Raw genomic sequence first — 20,967 nt, 5'->3', positions numbered from 1 at the left:
TTTACTGGTAACTTACAAAAACTCATTAAGACAGTAAACCTTGACAATTATGTGCATACAAGGTTCTCTATACTTTTATTGGCAGCGGGAGCGATAAACCTTTATAAGTTTAGATAATGTTGTCTTTAGGTTTGCTAACCTTATTAATAATGTGAGCTAGTTATTTGCTTTTCTATTTATTAAGGGGAGATGAGGACATTTGTTTTATCTGGTTTACTGCAGAACAACCTTTCTTCATTGTATGACCCTTTAGATTATTTCTGTGGCAGCCTTTTTATTTTGAATTGGGCAATTGGGAATTACAATTAAATGGTGGAGGAATGTTTCTTCAGTTAAGCACTTTTGATGATAAAAGTGTCCTCTAGCTGTATTAGGTCTGCGTTCCAGTTCCGAGTTTTATATTTGTTGACTGTGTGATCACTTAGCCCTTCAGACTCTGTTCCTCATATTTCAAATAGTGCTAACGATATGCTTTCGTTACCTATTTTTCAGGGTTGTTTTGAGGAAGGTGGTTTTTTAAACTTTTAAGATAATAGAAAATGCAAGTTTGTAAGATCAAAGACCTGGACTAGATGATATATAATCCTTTGCATTAAAGCTTGAAGAGACCTTGGAGATCATTCAATTTGACTAATGCCTAGAGAGGTGAAATGGCCTTCCCTAATAGATTGTGAATAGCACAGTTGGATTTTCAGCCCAGGTGCTTTGATTCCCCTTCTATCCTGCTTGTCTTTGCTACTTTTGGAATATCTTCTGTTATCTTCTGATGGATGTGACACTTAATAAGGAAACTAATTTAGGTTATTGATGTTTTTATTATATTGGCTCAGCCAGTCCATGAGCAATTAATAGCTCTCCAGTTGTTTGCATATGGAGTATTTTTTTTATAGAGTATTTGTGTATAAACTATTTTTAATTGCTTTCATATAGTTACTGTGTATGTGTCTTGGGCAGGTAAACTCCAAGTATGTTGTACTTTCTATAGTTATTTTAAATGGAGTGTCTCTTTCTGTCTTTTCCTGATGGATTTTTTTTTTTGTAATGCACAAGAATGCTGATGATCTAAAGGCCTCTAATTTTATCCCCATTATAGATAATGCTGGCTCTTTAAGACAGAAACTACTGTTCATATTTGTAGCTAGGTGTTGCAGTGTTCAAGCTTTGGGCCTGAAGTCAGAAAGACTTCAGTTCAGATGTGGCCTCAGACACTTGTGTGACCCTGGGCAAGTCACTTAACCCTGTTTGCCTCAGTTTTCTCATCTGTAAAATGAGAAAGGAGTGGAAAACCATTCCAGCATCTTTGCTAAGAAGACTCCAAATGGAATTATGAAGAGTTAGACATGACTGAAATGACTAAACATCAGCTCTGTTTATTCCTATGATTTCTAGTGTTGTTTTTTTTTTAACCGGGAATGGGTCATATCTTGTCAGAAGCTTTCATAATCTTATCATTTTTCTTCTTGTTAGTAATATGGCCAGATACGTTTATAGTTTTCCTAATATTGAACCAGCCTTGCATTCTTTCTATAAATCCAGCCTGGTGGTAGTGTATAATCTTTGTGATGTGTTGCTAAAATCTCCTTTCTAATAATTTATTTTACATTTTTCATCAGTATTCATTAGGAATGTTGTGAACAATTAATTCCAGTACTATATAAACTGTTTGAAAAAATAGGAAAAGAAGGAATCCTACCAAACTCCTTTTATGAAACAAATATTTTTTCTTGAGTTTCATTTTTTTATTAATTGATTTATTTTTAGTTTTCAACATTCACTTCTACAAGATTTTGAGTTTCAAATTTTCTCCCCATCTTTCCCCTCTGCCCACCCCAAGACAGTGTGCATTCTGATTACCCCTTTCCCCAATCTGCCCTCCCTTCTATCACACCGCTCCTTTCTCTTATCCCTATCCCCTCTATTTTCTTGTAGGGCAAGATAGATTTCTATACTTCATTGTATGTCTTATTTCTCAGTTGCGTGTAAAAACAATTTTTAACATTTGTTTTTGAAACTTTGAGTTCAACTTTTTCCTTTCCTCCCTCCCCAAAGCACCCCCCCCATTGAGAAGGCAAGCAATTTGATGTTATACATGTGTAGTCATGCAAAACACTTCCATAACAGACATGTGAAAGACTACCTGTATTTCCCTCCATCCTATCCTGCCCCCCCATTTATTCTATTCTCTTTTGACCCTATCCCTCCTCAAAAGTGTTTACTTCTAGTTATACCCTCCTCCCATTTGCCCTCCCTTCTGTCATGCCCCCCAATCCCTCATGTACCCCTTTACCCCCTACTTCCCTGTAGTGTAAGATAGATTTTCATGCCCAATTGAGTGTGCACGTTATTCCCTCCTTAAACCAAATCTGATGAGAATAAGGTTCACTCTTTCCCTCTCCCCTCTGCCTCTTCCCCTCCATTGAAAAAGCTTTTTCTTGCCTCTTTTATGTGAGAGATAGTTTACCCCATTCTATTTCTCCCTTTCTCCTCCCAATATATTCCTCTCTCACCCCTTAATTTAATTTTTTTAGCTATCATCCCTTCACATTCATCCCACCTTGTGCCCTCCGTCTATATGTATATAATCCCTCCAACTACCCTAATACTGAGAAAAGTCTTGAGTTAAAATTGTTATTTCTCCATTGTAAAGATTGTAATTGTAAAATTGTAAATTCCTTTCCATTGTAAAGAGTTCAACTTTAGTATGATTTCTCTTTCCTTTTTACCTTTTCGTGCTTCTCTTGATTCTTGTTTTTGAAAGTCAGATTTTCTCTTAAGCTCTGGTCTTTTCATTAAGGAGGCTTGAAAGTCCTCCATTTCATTGAATGGCCAATTTTTCCCCTGAAGTATAATACTCAGTTTTGCTGGGTAGGGGATTCTTGGTTTTAATTCTAGCTGCTTTGACCTCTGGAATATCATATCCCAAGCCTTTTGATCCTTTAATATAGAAGCTGCTAGATCTTGTGTTTCCTGATTGTGTTTCCACAGTACTTGAATTGTTTCTTTTTAGCTGCTTGCAATATTTTCTCCTTGACCAGGGAACTCTGAAATTTGGTCACAATGTTCCTAGGACTTTCTCTTTTTGGATCAATAATTATAGTAGGATATTTTAGCTTACTAACAAAAGTTTGGGAAGGGATTGCTGACGTAGATAGAATTATAAAATGAAAGAAAAAATGAATTGTAAATAATTGAATTAAGAAATAAAATCAGGATTTGGTTTTGTAAAAGAAGAATAAAACTGTCATATATTAGCAAATTTAATAAAAAGAATATTCAAATAAATTTTGAATGGAAGAAAATAGCTCACAGCAAATACAAAATAAGTCACAATAAATGCAAAAAATATTTATGCAACAAAAAATGAAGAATTTGAATAGACCAATTTCAAAGCAAGAAATAATAGAAGTAGTCAAAGAATTGCCATGCCAAAAAAACCTACCTGCTTGAGGCAACTTAATAGTATTTTTTAGGAACAAGTAATTTTTGTGTCATATTGATTATTTGTAGTGTAGAGTAAGATGGAACATTCTTAAGCCCCTTTAATGAAACAGACATGGTACTGATTTTGAAACCAGGCAAAAATAAAATGAAAAATATAGATGAATTTTACTAAATATATAAATATTAAAATGTTAACTCCAGTTTTTTCTTGCCAACATAATTGGGCATTTCCAGCATAATGTTCTATAGATATATCAGATTAAGTATGCCCAAAACAGAACTCATTATTCCTGTCTGCTAAGCAGCCTAGCTTCTATTAAGCTTCCCTAGTTCTATTAAGTGTATCCTCTTTCTTCCAGTCACCTAGACTGACAACCTCAAAGCTGTCCCCAACTCCTCACTCTCCCATTGCTTCCATCAGTCATTATGAAGGCTGTTTGATTCTTCATAACATCTTTAAAAATTGCAGACAGTGAGAAAGAGAGAGAGAGAGAGAGAGAGAGAGAGAGTGTGTGTGTGTGTGTGTGTGTGTGTGTGTGTGTGTAGGTAGCAAGGGAAGAAGCCAGTAGATAAGGAAAGATCAAAGATTATAGAGAGAACAGAGATACTACAGGGGACGGGCAGTTGGCTGGGGAATTCGGGAAGGGTTGGAATCAGTGTGTACATAGAAGGGTTTCCCTTGACAAGGATAAGGGCTGCCTCTTCTTCTGAGAACAGAGTGAAGGAGGCATGTATCTGAGTGATGTGAGATGAGGAGGAGTGGCTAAGAGAGAACTCTCAGTGAATGGCCTTAATTCTTTCAGTGAAGCATGAGAAAAGATCCTTAGTGGAGAAGGAGGGAGGGAGTGCTGTGGAAAGCCTAGGGGAGAACAGGCTTCGCTATCTCTTGGGAGACAGTTGGATAGCAAGTTGATTAGGAAAGAACACAGTGTTTATCATGCTGCAATGATTTGAGATTCGACAACATAAATGTGTATTTGTCCTCAGAAACACAATAGTGTGATTTCTCTAGCTCCATTCTATGGCGCGTGAACAGGAGTGGAGGAGGTGGATGGTGGGAGTAGCACAGGCTTGGAGTTTGTCAGTATGTGATCAGTGATAGGATAATAAGGATAAAGGGGGAAGGGAATTGGGGTTGGGAGATAATTTAGAGGAGTGGTGTCAAACTTAAGTAGAAATGAGGGTCCTTAGAATGTATTTCAGGATCCCCACAGGCTGCATATTGACTTAAAATCATATACTATATGTCTGTCTCTATCTCAACACATTAAAATCAGATAGGAACTACATTTTAATCTGGTTTAGGCAGTAGTCAGTTCTGGGCCATGGACATGTGTTTGACACTGCTGGTTTGGAGTTCAAAAGGTTGACTAAAGGCTCAGAATGGTAAAGGAAGGAGAGTATGGCTAATGCAGTGGTGATAGCCTGGCAAAGAGAACTGAAATGTGGAGGGATTGGAGGTCATTGTGAAGCCAGAGAATAGGATTAGGGGTCACAAGGTGCAGTGAAGGATAGAATGGTAAAGGGCTATAATCACATGACATTATCTGAGTTCTTGAACACTTGGAACACTTGTGGGCCATGACAAGGTCGAGTGTGATTCTGTAGCTGAGTTGAAGTGGTCATGAGAATGGAATAGATTGAGGAATTGTCATGAAATGGGTATTTTACAGGGTAACATTATATATGTTGAAATCCCCTAGTATGGGGGCAGGAGATGGGGCAGAGAGATTGCTCCAGGTACTATGCTTATTGAAGAACGGGATAAATATCCTGGGAAGGTCTTTAGATAACAGCTAGCAGGATCTGCATAGGTCCTCTAAGGAGGTGACTTGCCTAGTGAAAGCTGTTGAGAAAGAAGTAAGGAGTATTCATTCCCTGCCCCCTCTCCATTTTATGTATGTTTTGTTTTTACATTAAAAACATTTACACATTTTTCCTATTTTGTGAGTGGTTTTTTTTAACAAAGTAAAACAGTTAAATAAAGTTAACTGACTTTGTCTGAAAGTTCATGTAACCTTTCACATCTATAGTAACCTCACCTCTGTAGTAAATAAAATTGACTTCAATCTGTTTTCTTTCCCTTTCACTTGGGGGGAAATAAGCAAAAAAAAAAAAAAAAAAAAAAAAAGCAAAATTGTTGTAACAAGCATGCATAGTTAAGCAGAATAAATTCTCCTTGTACGTAAAGTTAGGTATGTCCTACTCTACACTCTAGCTCTGTTCTCTGTAATAGATAGCATATTTCATCATCAGTCCTCTGGAATCAAGATTAGTCATTTTATTGCTCATAGTTAATAGCTTTTAAAGTTGTTTGTTTTTATTGTGTGATATAAATTATTCTTGTTGTTTTGCTCATTTCATTTTTCACTGATTTATAAGTCCTCAGAATTCATTCTTGTAATATTGACTTACTATGTGAATTGTTTGTTTCTGCTTACCTCAGGCTGCATCAGTTCATATAAGTCTTTTATATGTTTTTGAAATTGTTTCCTCATTTTTTTTCTTTCCTCATTTCTTACAACATAATATTTAATCACAGTCTACTATACTACAACTTAATCAGCTGTTCCTCAGTTTTTGGAGAGCTTCCTACTTTCCAGTTTTTGTCATCACAAAAAGCTGAAATAAATATTTTTATATACATAGGACCTTTTCCTTTTTCTTTCATCTCAGTTGGATATAGACCTAAGCACTGGCATAGCTCAGGCAAAGGAAATGAATACTTTGATTAGCAGCTTCTCATGTTAAATACTTAATTGCTTTTAGAATGTTTTTACCCATTCACAAGTCCACCAACAGTGCATCAATATGCTTTTTATTCCCCAGTTCTTCTAGTATTTATCATTTTTCCATTTTTGTCATCTTTACCAATCTGATGAGTATGAGGAAGAATCTCAGAATTGCTTTTAAATGTTCATTTCTCTAATTAGTAGTGATTTGTTCATCTCCTTAAACCATTTATCAGTTGCTAAATAGCTCTTTTTCTTCTAAATTTTAATCAATTAATTCATTCATTCATTGGAGGTGAGACTTGCCTGATCAAGGAGTGGTTCAACACCCCACCATGACCAGTAATTTGGTGGGTATGAGAGGAAGTGTAGCCAAAACTGAAAAGGATGGCAAGGGCAGTAGCACTGTTTGGAGGGAGCCATGTCTCAGTAAGTGCCCGAAGATGAAAAGAGTGAGAAAGAGGTTTAAGGTGAAAGGAAGTTTGCAGAGGGCACAGTGGAAGGGGTAGGGGACCTGAAGTGGTATATTGTGGTTAGGAACTGAGTGGAAAGGGAGGGAGCTGTGAGTTGAGAATGGGGAATGGGGATTTTACATGGATATCTAGGGATTCAGGATCACTGGAATGGAGTGAGTGTAGTGATATGAGAGTATGCTAACCATTAAGTCAGAGCTAAGTTATTGCTGGTTGGAGAGAAGTTTGTTGAGGGAGGCATGTGAGTAGATTCCCTCATTAGAGCAATTTAATCAGTATTTTATGATCCATGCTACTTGAGTCATTGCTGTAGATCACAGATTTATAGAGTAACTAGAATTTGTGAGCTGGGAGGTACCTAAGAGCTTACATAATCCCATCCTGTCATTGTACAAATGATTAATCTGAGTCCTGTGGATGTTGGAATTTATCAAAGATTATGCAGTTTTATTTTATTTTTAAAACTTTCAAATATTTTATTTTTTCCAATTACATAGAAAAACAATTTTAACATTTGTTTCTTAAAATTTTGAGTTCCAAATTTGCTGTCTCCATCTCTGTCTTCCTCCTCAATAAGAAAGCAAACAATGTTATATAGATTATATACAAAACATATTTCCATATTAGTTATATGTGAAAAAAAAGTGCAGACGTCCCTCTCCCCCAAAAAAAGAACAATCCCAAACCCAAAGACCAAGAAAAATAAAGAAATAAAAAAGTATGCTTCGAGGTACGTTCAGACTCCATCAGTTCTTCCTCTGGAGGTGGATAGCATTTTTCATCAGATGACCTTTGGAGTTATCTTGGATCATTGTTTTGTGAGAATCACTAAGTCATTCAGAGTTAATCATTGTACAATGTTGTTGTTAGTGTGTGCGGTGTTCTCCTGGTTTTGCTTACTTCATTTTGCATCGGTTCATGTAAGTCCAGGTTTTTCTGAAAATATCCTGCTCGTCCTTTCTTACTAGCACAGTCATGTACCACCTCTTGTTTAGCCATTTCCCAACTGATGGATTTCCCTTCAATTTCCAATTCTTTGCCACTGTAAAAAGAGCTGCTACAAATATTTAGATCCCTTTCCTTTTTAAAAAAATCTCTTTGGGTTGCAGACCTGATAGTAGTATTGCTGAGGATATGCGTAGTTTCATAACTTTTTGGGCATAGTTCTCCAGAATGGTTGGGTCAGTTCACAACTCCACCAGCAGTGCATTAGTGTCCCAATTTTCCCACATCCCTTCCAGTTTGTCATTTTTCTTTTCGATCATATTAGCCAATCTGATAGGTATGAGGTGGTACTTCTAAGTTGTTTTAATTTGCATTTCTCTAATCAGTAGTGGTTTAGAGCATTTTTTATATGACTATAGATAACTTTGATTTCTTCATCTGAGAACTTTCTGTTCCTGTCCTTTGACCACTTATTACTTGGGGAATGACATGTATTCTTATAAATTTGACTCACTTCTCTATGTATTTGAGAAATGAGTCCTTTATTGTAAAGACTTGCCATAATTCTCCCCCTCACTCTGGCCCCCTATTTTTTTAATTTCCTTTTAATCTTGGCTGTATTGGTTTTTGTGCAAAACCTTCTTAATGTAATGTAATCAAAGTTATCAATTTTGTATCCCATAATCACCTCTATCTCTTGTTTGGTCAAACATTCTTCCTATTCACAGATCTGACAGGTAAACTATTCCATGCTTCCTTAATTTGCTTAAGGTATCACTCTTTATATCTAAACCATGCGACCATTTTGACTTTATCTTGGTATTACGTTGTGAGATGCTGGTCTATACTTAGTTTTTGCCGAACTGCTTTCCAGTTTTCCCAGCAATTTTTCTTCATATTATAGGTTCTTGTCCCAAAAGCTTGGATGTTTGTGTTTATCATACACTAGAATACTGTGGTTGGTTACTCTTGTGTACCTAATCTATTCCTCTGATCCAACACTGTTTCTCAGTCAGTATTAGATTGTTTTGAGGATTACTGTTTGGTAATACAGTTTGAGATAAGTATGGCCATGCCATCTTCCTAGACATATTTTTTATTGATTATTTTTCATCTTTTGTTCTTTCAGATGAATTTTGTTATTGTTTTTTCTAGTTCTATAAAATTTTTTTGGTAGTTTGATAGCATGGTACTGAAAAGTAAATTAATTTAGGTAGAATTGTCATTTTTATTATATTGACTCAGCTTACCCATGAAAAATTTCTTTCTTTTTGTCTTATTGCTATAGCTAGAATTTCTAGTACAATAGTGATAAGGCGCATCCTTGCTTTAACACTGATCTTATTTCAAAGAGTGCTAGTTCATCCCCCTTACAGACACTATTTATTCTTGGTTTTGGATAGATATTTCTTATCATTTTAAGAAAATCTCCATTTATTCTTATAGTGCTTTTTTTTTAAAAATAAAAAGGGGTGTTGTATTTTCTCAAAAGCCTTTTCTGCATTTATTTCTTTATTATGGAATTTTTGTTTTTGTATTTGATATGGTAGTTATGTTGATAGTTTTCGTATCATCATCAATGATCCTGCATTCCTCATATAAATCCAGCCTGGGTATAATGTATTATTTTTGTGATATATTGTTGTAATCTCCTTGTTGTTTTATTCAAATTTTTCACATCAGTATTCATTAGATATATTGGTCTATAGTTTTCTTTCTCTTCCTTGTTTAGGTATTAGCACCATATATTGATGTAAAAGGAATTTGATAGAACTTTTTTTTTGCCTGTTTTTCCAAATTGTTCGTATAGTTTTGGAATTAATTGTTCTTTAAATATTTGGTAGAATTCACTTGTGAGTCTATCTGGTGCTGGTGATTTTTTTCTTAGGGAGCTCATTGCTGGCTTGATCAATTTATTTTTCTAAGATAAGGTTATTTAAATATTCTCTTAATCTGGGCAATTTATATTTTTATAATTATTCATTTACTTCACTTAGATTATTAGATATTTAATTGAGCAAAATAGCTTCTAATAATTGTTCCTCTTCATTGGTGGTGAATTCACCCTTTTCACTTTTGATACTGGTAATTTGGTTTTCTTCTCTTTTAAAAAATAAAATTACCCAATTGTTTAGCTATTTTTACCCACAAAACCAGCTCCTAGTTTTACATATCAGTTCAATGTTTTTCTTACTTTCAATCTTATTCCTCTCTCCTTTGATTTTCAGAATTTTCAATTTGGTATTTAATTGGGAATTTTAAATTTGTTCTTTTTCTGTTTTTTTTTTTAGTTGCATGCCCAATTCATTAATTTATTCTTTCTCTATTTTATTGATATAAGCATTTGAGACAAAATTTTCCCTTAAGTACTGCTTGGCTGTATCTCATAAATTTTTGTATAATTTTGTTGTTGTCAGTCTCTTTAATGAAATTATTTATTGTTTCTATGATTTTTTCTTTGATCCACTCATTCTTTAGGATTAGATTATTTAGTTTCCAATTAATTTTTAATCTATGTTTCCCAGCCCCTTTTAAATATAATTTTTATTGAACTGTGGTCTGAAAAGGGTGCATTTAATATTTCAGCTTTTCTGCATTTGGTTGTAAGGTTATTTTATGCCTTAATACATGGTCAGTTTTTGTATAGGTGTTATGTTTTACTGAGAAAAGGGTATATTCCTTTCTATTTCCATTCACTTTTTTCCAGAGGTATATCATATCTAACTTTTCTAAAGTTTTATCTTCTCCTTAACTTCTTTCTTTTTTATTTTTTTGGTTAGATTTGTCTAGTTCTGAGAGGGAGAAGTTGAGGTCCTACATTCATATAGCTTTACTGTCTGTTTCTTCCTGTAACTCATTTAACTTTTCCTTTAAAATTTGGATACTATGCCATTTGGTGCATATATGTTTAGTATTGCCATTACTTCATTGTCTGTGGAATCTTTTAGAAAAATGTAATTTCCCTGCTCATCTCTTTCAGTTGCATCTGTTTTTGCTTTTGCTTTGTCTGAGGTCAGGATTGCTACTCCTGCTTTTTTACTTCAGTTGAAGCATAGTAGATTCTGTGTCAGCCCCTTACCTTTTTACTCTGTGTATATCTCTTTTCTTCAGTGTGTTTTTGTAAACAACATATTATAACGTCCTGGTTTTTAGTCCATTCTTCTATCCACTTCCATCTTACACTCACTGGTTTTATTACCGTGTATTTCCCTCCATCCTGTTTTTATCCCCAATTACCTTTTTCTCTCTCTTCTTTCACCCTGCCCTTCCCCAAATGTGTTTTGCTTCTCTCCACTGCCTGTTCCAATACTCTCTCCCCTCCATCAGCCCCAGCCTTCTTTTCTCCCCCTCCTTTCCTGTTTCCCTGTAGGGTAAGATAGATTTCTGTACCCAACTGAGTGTGTATGTTATTCCTTCTTTGAGCCAAATCCAGCAAGAGCAATGTTCAAGTGTTGCCTGCCAGCTCCCTCCCCCATCTTCCCTTCCACTGTTAAATCTCTTTTGCCTTTTTTAGTGTGAGATAATTTGCCCTATTCTACTTCTTCCATCCCCTCCAAGTGCATCCCTTTTTCTCACACCTTCATTTTGTTTTTTTGACATCATCCCATCATAGTCAGCTCATACCTGTACCCTCTGTCAACATATATTCCTTCTAACTGCCTTAATTATGATAAAGTTCTTAGGAGTTACAAGTATCATCTTCCCATATAGGAATGTAAGCAGTTTAACTTTATTGAATGCTTTATAATTTCTCTTTTCTGTTTACCTTTTATAATTCTCTTGAATCTTGTGTTTGAATGTAAAATTTCTATTCAGCTCTTGAATATTTTGAATATTTTTTCATTTCATTAAATATTCATTCCCTTCCTCTACTCTCCCTCCCTGCCACCAACTCCCCTACCCTTTCAAGGATTATACTCAGTTTTGCTGGGTAGGCAATTCTTGCTTATAATCCTAGTTCCTTTGCCTTCCAGAATATTATATTCCAAGCCCCCTGCTTCTTTAATGGGTTAGCTTCTAATCTTGTATGATCCTGATTGTGGCTTTATAGTATGTGAATGGTTTCTTTTTGACTGCTTGAAATATTTTCTCCTTAACCTTGGAGCTTTGGAATTTGGCTATAATATTCCTGGGGAGTTTTCATTTTAGGATCTTTTAGGTGACTGGTGAATTCTTTCAATTTCTGTTTTGCCCTCTGGTTTTATGATATCAGGGCAGTTTTTCTTGATAATTTCTTGAAAGGTGATGTCTAATTCTTTTATTGATCATGGCTTTCAGTTAATCTAGTAATATCTTAATGTTATCTCTCTATTTTTCAGGTAGTTATTTTTTCCAGTGAGATATTTCACATTTTCTTCTATTCTTTTGATTTCAATTTATGGTTTCTTGATGTCTCATGAAGTCATTAGCTTCCATTTCCGGTTCTACTTTTTAAGGAGTTCTTTTCTTTAGTAAGATTTTGTACTCTTCCCCTCCCCCCCCCCCAATTTGTCTAATTCTGCTATTTAAGGAATTCTCTTTCAGTGAATTTTTGTATGTTTTTTGATTTGGCCAATTCTGCTTTTTAAGGAGTTTTTCTCTTTGGTGAATTTTTGCGCCTCTTTTTATCATTTGGTTTATCGTGTTTTTTAAGGTGTTATTTTCTTCAGTATCTTTTGTACTTCCTTTACCAAGCTGTTGACTTTTTAAAAAAAATTCTTTTTCCAATTTTACCTCTTCCTCATTTATTTGGTTTTTAAAATCCTTTTTGAACTTTTTCAGTAATTTTTTTTGTACATGAGACAACCACTGACAAGTGGTTGGAGGAAGAAAGGGAGTGGGAAAGGGCTTTAAATGTAGCTGCTTTGACTTTGTCTTCTGGGTTTGTATCTTGATCTTGCCTGTTGTAATAACATTCTATAAAGCAACCACAAGCACTCTCTTCTACCATGGAACTGTGTCCAGGGCCTCTGCCCCTGCCAGTGCTGTTCCTGGCCTTGGTACTGTGACCTGGAATCACATATGGTCAACACAACAGAGTCCTACTCCCAGTGCCAACAAAGGTTCCCCTCTAACCTCCTTCTGACCAGGTGTCAGAAGGACCCTTATCATCTCTGGAGCCTTCCTCTGTGGGCTGAGAGCTCTAGAAGCTGCCCTGCTGATTCAGTTGCCCCCTAGGCCTTTTGTTTGCTTGTGGGGCCATAACCTGTGCTGGACTGCATTCCACTCTCACTCAAGTGAGACAGATCTTTCTTGCCTACCTTCTGAGTCTTGGACTGGAAAATTGTTTTTCCCCCTCCATGTTGGCTCTGAATCTTCTTTGATCATGCAGTTTCAGATGCAGAGCTAGGACTCTGATTAGGTCAGGGCGAAAAAGAATTACAACTATACAATTAGGGGAATATCTTGAATTAGACTTGGAATAAGCAATGTTTCTTTGTTCTAGTTGTCAGTTCTTTGTAGCACAGAGGGGACCATCTGGGTAACTAACATTATGACACTTTCATGGAATGATTAATTAGTTGTTGTGATTTTGGGAAGCCAGAATTCTTGCTTCAGATAGCTTTTGGCTACAAACTGATGGTAAAGAAATTCTGTACTGATGGCCTTGCTGTGAATTTCTTTGCCGAGAAACATTTCAGACTTCTAGTGTCAGTGTATGAGGGAAAGTTTTTATTTCAAGCATTTTAATTGTACCTTTAATGGATAGTTATATAGCTATTAAATATCATGTGGTTAAGGAATAGTAATTAAATTGTTTCTGCTAATGCTGTAATGCTAAGTGATTTGAGTCTGTAAATAATTTAACTTGAACTTAATGAATTGATTAGTATGTTTTTAAGAACATTAAAAATTGGCTTCAACTGTCAATAAAAAGAACAGTGTATATTCTTTTGCTAATGGTGCAAAACTGAATGTCCTTAAGAAAGCAACATTATAAATATAAAAATTAAATTAAACTTTATTTTGCAAAGGAAATTTGTTGTGAAAGTTTTGAGTGTAAAAAACGTACTATACTTGATTTAGTCAATTTTAAAGACAAAAATTGACCAAAATATTGTAATATGAAATAAAACTCTTGAGAACTGTCTTAATACATTACTTTGCTTCTAATTAAATACCATCATTAGAATTTCCATTTTGAGCAGCTGCATGGTGCCATCTGGTGTAAAAACTTTGAAAGAATATTTAATGTTAAACTGTATAATCCAGATGTTTCTTTTTATGTAATGGGCTTTGTGGCAAAGTATATTTTTGGTGATACCCTACAATGATAATTATCTGGGATAGTGAATAATCACTTTTGTAGTCTAGGTGAAGTATATAGTGTCTTTATAGGACAGTATTACCATTTGTTCTAAAACTGAGCATCTCCGTTGTGCATAGTCATTATAGGTAATAAAAACATTATGGGTAAGAAATATTAATCAAATTAAAAGTTTGTTTTGTTAATGATTTCTTAATAGTAAAAAATACCTTTGAAAGTGCATCTATCAGTTTTTGAGTTCATTTAAAAATAATAACTCATACTTTCGGCACTTTAAGGGCTGCAAAGTACTTTACAAGTACTGCCTTGTTTGAATGCTCACAACAGTTCTGTGAGTTGGCTGCTGTTGTTCCCATTTAACAGATGAAGAAACAGAGGCAGAAGGAGGTTAGGTGATTTGCGTAGGGTCACAAAACTAATATCTGAGGCCTAAATTGAACTGTGGTCATCCTGGCTCTAGGTCTGACACTCTGCCAACTATACCGCCCAGCTCTCCTTACTTGCTTGACATTCTCTAAGTCCATAGAAGTTGTTGTCAACCTAAATCTAGAGGCCTGTTTTATAGAATTTTGTATTTAATTCATTGACCTTTTACCTCTTTATTAAATGTTGTTATGTATTACCATATGATTATAAGTGGTAGCTGTAGCATCTTAATTTTTTAATTTTAGAGCAAATTTCACTTTTCAAAATTAAATTTTATTTTATTTCATTCTTTCTATTCATCAAAAAACAAACCCTTGTTACAAATACAGATGATCAAGGAAAACATGTCTTTATGCACACACATGCACATATTTGTGGTTTGCATCTGTGTATATATGTATATACATGTATGTTTTTCTATACATATGTACCCATGTGTCTCTCTAATATCTAATATGTCTCATTCTGCACTGGGTATTCCATTCTGTCAGAAAGTGGATAGCATTTTAAGTCCTCTAGTCATTTTGTTGATCAGTGTCCTAAGTCTTTGAAAGCAGACCATACTAGTCAATGCGTAAATTGTTCTCACAGTGCCGTTCATGGTACTCCACATCAGTTCATGTAAGTCTTCCAAGTTTTTTCTGAAACCATCTTCTTCATCATTTCTTATATTCCATAACTTGTTCAGCCATTCCCTAATTTTTCATCATTGCAAAAAGAGCTTTTTATGTTTCTCTTAACTCTTCTTAGAACTAAAAAGTTTCTATGTAGCTCTGGACTTTTCATCAGGAATCTTTGGAAACCCTTTATTTCATTTAAGATCCATTTTTTCTCCTTGTAAGATTATACCCAGTTTTCCTGAGTAAGTCATTCTTGGTTGTAAAGCTTACGCCCTTTGCCTTCTGGATTATTGTATTTCAGCTCTCCATTCCTTTTAGAGTAGTGGCTTTAGGATCATGTGTGATCCTAAATGTGCCCTTAGGTACTTGAGTTCCTATTTTTTGACTGCTTGCCACATTTCTTTCTTTGACCTAGAAGGCTTGGATTTTTAGATGTAATAATCTTGGGAGTTTTCATTTTGGGGCTTTTTTCAGGAAGTAACCAGTGGATTTTTTTCAATTTCTACTTTGCCCTTTTGTTTTAAGAGGTCTTGGAGTTTTAGGATTTTTTGAAATAAGATATCTAGGCTCTTTTTTTGGGGGGGAGGGAGGTATGGCCTTCAGAGAGTACAATGATTCTTAAATTTTTTTCCTCTTCAATTTGTTTTTCAGGTCAGGTTTTTTTTTTTTCTATGAGATAGCTTATTTTTCATTTATATTTTAATTTTTTTGAGGAGTTTGTTGCTTAGACAAAGTTTGTACTTCTTGTGCCAAGCTAATATTTCCCTTCCATTCTTTCTTCCATAGCTCTCATTACTTTTCCATTTTTCCCCCTCTAGAGCTCTTATATATTTGTAAAATCAAATAAATTAATAATAAAAAATTGAAACTATTATTTTTAAAGTCTTACTTCATTTCTTTGGTTATTTATAGTCGAATTTGTGCCCAGGCTCATGTTTTTCTCTGCAACTTTGCTGTAAGATATTTTGGAGCAATTCCCTCTTCTGGTTTTGTCTTGAATGTGTCCCTGTCACTATAATAGCTTTTTGAGATGGGATACTTTTTTCATTTCTTCTTCTTCTACCTTACTTCTTGACTTCTAACTTGATATTAGGGCTAGGCCACATGTACTTCTGGAGGAAGTGAGTGGGCTGCTCCTATTGCTGCTGTCTTGGGCATTTAATAATAATATTATATTATTCCAGCATCTCAGGGACAGCCTAGTTAGGTGACCTACAAACTTCCATTGCTCTCATCATGGTCTAATTTAGGACAGAGTATGATTACTGCCCTTTCGGACTAAGTTCTGTAGTTACTGACCTCAGGGTGTGGGTCTGAGCAATAGACTTGTGGGCTTGCCCATTTGGAGTTTTAATAGCCTGCTGCTGCACACAGCCACTGTCAGCCAGCTGGAAAGCTGATAGAACTCTGGTTCTTCCTTTGCGGTCTTCAGACTGGAACTTGAGACCTCACTCTGCACTTTGGGTCCAAGCCACACCCTGCTGCTTGCTCCTAAGCTGTCTCCTGGCTGAGTAACACAGCCTAGGGTCTTGAACCTACCACTTGTTATGTAGCAATGCCACCCCTAGGTGCAGGTCCTCTCTTTACTCTTTGAGCAAGAAAGCTGCCAATGGGCGTCTCTTTCTGCACCCTACACAAGTTTAGGGTAGATCTGGAGCTGTGCTGGAATGCCCTTTATAGCCACTGCTGGCCAGAACCCATACCCAATGTCTGTAGATGGTTCTGTTTTTCTTTTTATAATGACCTGGGCTGACAAAAATGGATCACTGTGATTTCTTTTTCTCCCTGGATTTTTTTATTCAGAATTCAGCCTGGTGCATTTTCTAGATCTACTTGCAGAATTTTGGGGAAGAGAGTAGCTCACCGTACTTCTTCCTGTTTTGCTTCCATCTTGGTTCCAGAACATTGCTGTTCACTCATATTTTAATTGTGTCTGACTCTTCATGAGCCCATTTGGGGTTTTCTTGGCAAAAATACTGAAATGGTTTGCCATTTCCTTTTTTAGCTTATTTTACAGATGAGGAATTTAGGCAGATAAGGTTAAGTGACTTGCCAAGGGTCACACTGATATTTAGTGTCTGAGACCAGATTTGAACTAAGGAAGCTAAGTCTTCCTGATTCCAGGCTCTGTACTCTATCTGCTGTGCCACCTAGATGCCCCCAAAACATATTTCACTTTAAAGTACATGTTTAATTTGACAAATAAAACAAAATATGCTTAGGTTGTTTTTTTGAGTTGGACGATTTAATTAGCAATGCTTGTGTGTTTTCTGACTCTCCTCTAATGAAGTGCTTTGTTGTTAACCACATTTTCTACTTAACATATTTCTTCTTGTTTAATGACTATTAAAAAGTCTTTTGTGGAGGTATTTTTGAATCATCTTAAAACATATATGAATATAAATTTTGTGTGATATACCTAAAACTAGGATTTATGGATTTCCCTAAAAAGAAGGTAAAACTCACTTGAAAATCTAGCTATGAGTAAAGAAATTACTAAATTCAGGGAAAGTGATTGTATATTTTTATTTCTACGTACCACCACATGGATGGAGTTTTACACACAGCAACAGGAGTTTCTGATTTTTTTAGTAAATTAAATAGCAACAACCACTGTTTACTGCATTTTAGCAACAGATGCTGGGCAAGAATGTGCTAGAAATCATAATCTTTCATTGTTGTTTGATTTCGTGAAAGGTTAGCATTGTGGGATTTTTTCCTTAGTTTTAAAGTGAAAGAAAAGTAAATGGCAAGGAGTAAAAATATTGTCTATAAAATTAACTTTACAATCAATTTCTTCTAAAATCATTTGTCAGATTAACTTTTACATTCAGTAGAGAAAATAGGCTTTGAAGGGAAGCATAAAAAAGTAAACATAAATGAACAATGACAAAGGATTAAAGAAGGATAAACTGCTGTAATGTTAATGTAAGGTTAATGGTGAGTGGGGGGAAGAGTTAAAGATCTTCTCTGCCCATTAATAGGCCTCAGTACCTTTTGTTAATTTCTACTGAGGCACTGGATGAGAGGATCGTGCCCTCTGGGTTTGAAAAGTGTGTAAATACTCTGAGGTGAGGTTTTACTTTGGGATTTACTCATTGGAAGCATTTGTTTGGCCAGACTAGACTCTGGGTAGCTGCTAAGGAGCCCCCTGGCTTTGAAAAGCCAGATGTGGGTGCTTCTCTCTCAGTTAACTATGTATGTATGTAGTGGTCAGACAGTTGGATGTCTATTGATCTGTGATGTATGTATTGCTTATGGTCAGATATTTGGAAGCCCTGTCAGTTTTTATTTCTCTGCTTGTATTTTCTCTGTTGGTATATGTGTTTGATTGTTGACCCTTCAAAAGTTGCTTTCCTTTTAGAAATGCAGATCTAAGAACCTGTACAGCAGGTCTTCCTGTGTATGCCGGGGTCCTTGCTAATACAACTGCTTACATTTAAATATGGTAAAATCATGCATGTGTGTCCCCTCTGAGTCCTATCATCAAGAGTCATAGAGGGAGTTCAGTTAAACAGAACGTAGACGTAGTTCTGTTATGCCTTGAAGATCTTGAGAAAAGAATGGAAAGATAAGGAAAGAGGAGTACATTGGGAAGGGGGTGTGGGATAGGGAAAGAAATCTTAGGAAAAACTATATGACATAGGATATGAAGGTAGAGCTATATATAGATAAAGAGGAGAGGGGGGTAGCTACGAGGGTAGCTGACATTTGAATTTCACTGTTGTCTGAACTAGTCAGAATAAGGAAGGATACACACACAGTTGGGTACAGAAATACATATTATTCAATAGGAAAATAGGAGGGAAAGGGGAAATGTTGTGAGCCAGTCAGTCAATAAACATTAAGGACCTACTATTTCCCAGGCACTGTATTAAGTGTTGGGTGTACAAAAACACAATTGAATAGGGGAGATAAAAAGCAAATAAATGTGTATAAACAAGCAATATACAGGATAACTAGGAAATAAAAGTGGGAAGGAACTAGAACTAAAAGTGATTGGGAAAGATTTCTTGTAGAAGATAGGGACTTCAGTTGGGATTTTAAGGAAGTCAGGTAGCAGAGATGAAGAGGAAGAGCATTCCACGCATGGGGAACAGCCAAAGAAAATGCCCAGAAGAAAGAGATGGAGTATGTTGTTCAGTGACACAAGCAAGGAGGCTAGTGTCACTGGATCAGAGAGAACGTGATGGAAAGTAAGGTGTAAGAAGACTCAAAAGGTAGGGTAAGACTAGCATATAAAGGGTTTTCAATGCCAAAGCAAAAAAATCCACAAAAAACAAAAACCCAGTAACACAAAAAACCCTCACCAAGCAAATCCTCCCTCAACCCTTGAATATCATAAATGAGCATAAAAGTTGTATTAGGAAAAAATGGAAAACCTTAAGTTTTTGTATTGCATTTAACATGAAAGAGAATCATCTAACCCTAAGTGATCTGAAACCACATAGGAATTCCTTTAGAATTCCCATAAAAGTCTCCATCTTTGTACCTCCTCATCTACTCAATTTTTTTTCTTTCCTTAATTTTTTAGGGGTGGTTATTAGTGTTGTAACAATATTATTTTCTGAGAATTTTTTTTGTAAATGCATAGTGTTTCATTCAGTCAACCAGTAAACAGTCGTTAAGAGCCTACTATGTGCCAGGAACTGTAAATGAAAGTACAAAGAATGAAACGGTCCTTCGTATTTCAAGGTCTTTACGTTATTTCAGTGAAGAAAATAAGTACATCTGTAAGCTTATTCAGAAAAACTATATAACAGGACTAAATCAAAGCACTTAAGCACAGGCAGTTTGAGAGGGAAGGTCCTAGGATTTGGAAAGGATCAGGAAAGGCTTTGTGCAGAAGGTGATACTTGAACTGCATCTTCACAGATATTGCTGATGGAGTATTCTATTTAGGTCAGAAGCAGAGACAGCCGCTTTGACGGAATCTGACTTCAGGATGGGGAGTAACATATAACAGTACTAGAAAGACAGATTAGGGCCAGGCTGTGAAGCACTGTGAAAGCTAAAGTGGGAAGTTTATATTAGAAATTGTAAAGAGCCACTGGAGTTTATTGGCTAGTGCACTGATTTGCTCAGCTCTGTGCTTAAGGAAGATCACTTGGACAGTAGTTTGGAGGAGATTTCAGAGTAAGGAGACATTTGAGGCTGAGACCAATTAGGCTGTGGCAGTAATCTAGGTGATGGGTGATAAGGGCCTGAATTAAGTTGTGTGAGTAGCAAAAAGGGGTTGAATATATGTATAATATATCTATGTATATATGATATGTATCTATGTATATATGTGTGTGTATATGTATTTGTGTGTATATGAATATACATGTATATCGTGGATACCAAATCCTGGCCTGAGAAATGAGAATTTTTTCCCCATTTGAGTACTTCTCTTCTTATCCTTGGTACATTAATTGTGTCATTGCAGAAGCTTTTCAGTTTTCTATAATCAAAGTCGATTTTGTCTTTTGTTATTGCCTTTATATCTTGTTTGGTCAAGCATGCACCTACTTCCCATAGCTATGAGAGATATATAATTTCTTTCTCTTCTAATTTTTTATACTATGATCTTAAATATTAATGTCAAGTATCCATTTAGAATGTATTATGGAATATCGTGTAAGCTGTGGATCTAAGCTTAGTTTCCACTAGATTGCTTCCTAGTTTTTCCTACTAGTTTTTAAAAAATCAAATAAAGAGTTTTTTTCCAGATTAATTTAGGCTTTCTGCTTTTTCAAATACTGGGTTATTGAGTGCTGTTGTTTCTAATTCTCCCTTATCTTTTGTGTTCCATTGACCTTTCTCTTTATTTTTAAATCAGTACCATATGGTTTTGATGACTACTCTTTTATACTATAGTTTGGGGCCTGAAAATGTGATTTTTCCTTCATTCTTACTTTTCATCATTTCTCTTGTTATCTTTTGTTTTTCCAGTTAACATTTTGTTATTATTTTATCAAATGTCTATTTGGTAATTTGATTGGTATAGTATTAAAAGTGTAAATTAATTTTCTTAGTATTATCATCACAGTTGATTCTTTTTAATGTCTAGTTTAAAAAAATCAGTGCCTTTCTTTTTGAAT

The 20,967-nt window shown here is 35.4% G+C and overlaps 1 protein-coding gene across 13 annotated transcripts in view; it reads left to right on the top strand.

Moving 5' to 3' along the window:
- CEP128 (centrosomal protein 128) overlaps positions 1–20,967 on the top strand; it is a 559,633-nt gene that overhangs the window by 26,705 nt on the left and 511,961 nt on the right. The gene's annotated exons all lie outside the window — the stretch shown is intronic.

This window comes from Notamacropus eugenii, chromosome 7 (genome assembly GCF_028372415.1).
Source record: "Notamacropus eugenii isolate mMacEug1 chromosome 7, mMacEug1.pri_v2, whole genome shotgun sequence".
Taxonomy (NCBI): domain Eukaryota; kingdom Metazoa; phylum Chordata; class Mammalia; order Diprotodontia; family Macropodidae; genus Notamacropus; species Notamacropus eugenii.
The sequence above is the reverse complement of the archived record's forward strand: the minus strand, read 5'-3'. Positions and strand labels throughout refer to the sequence as shown.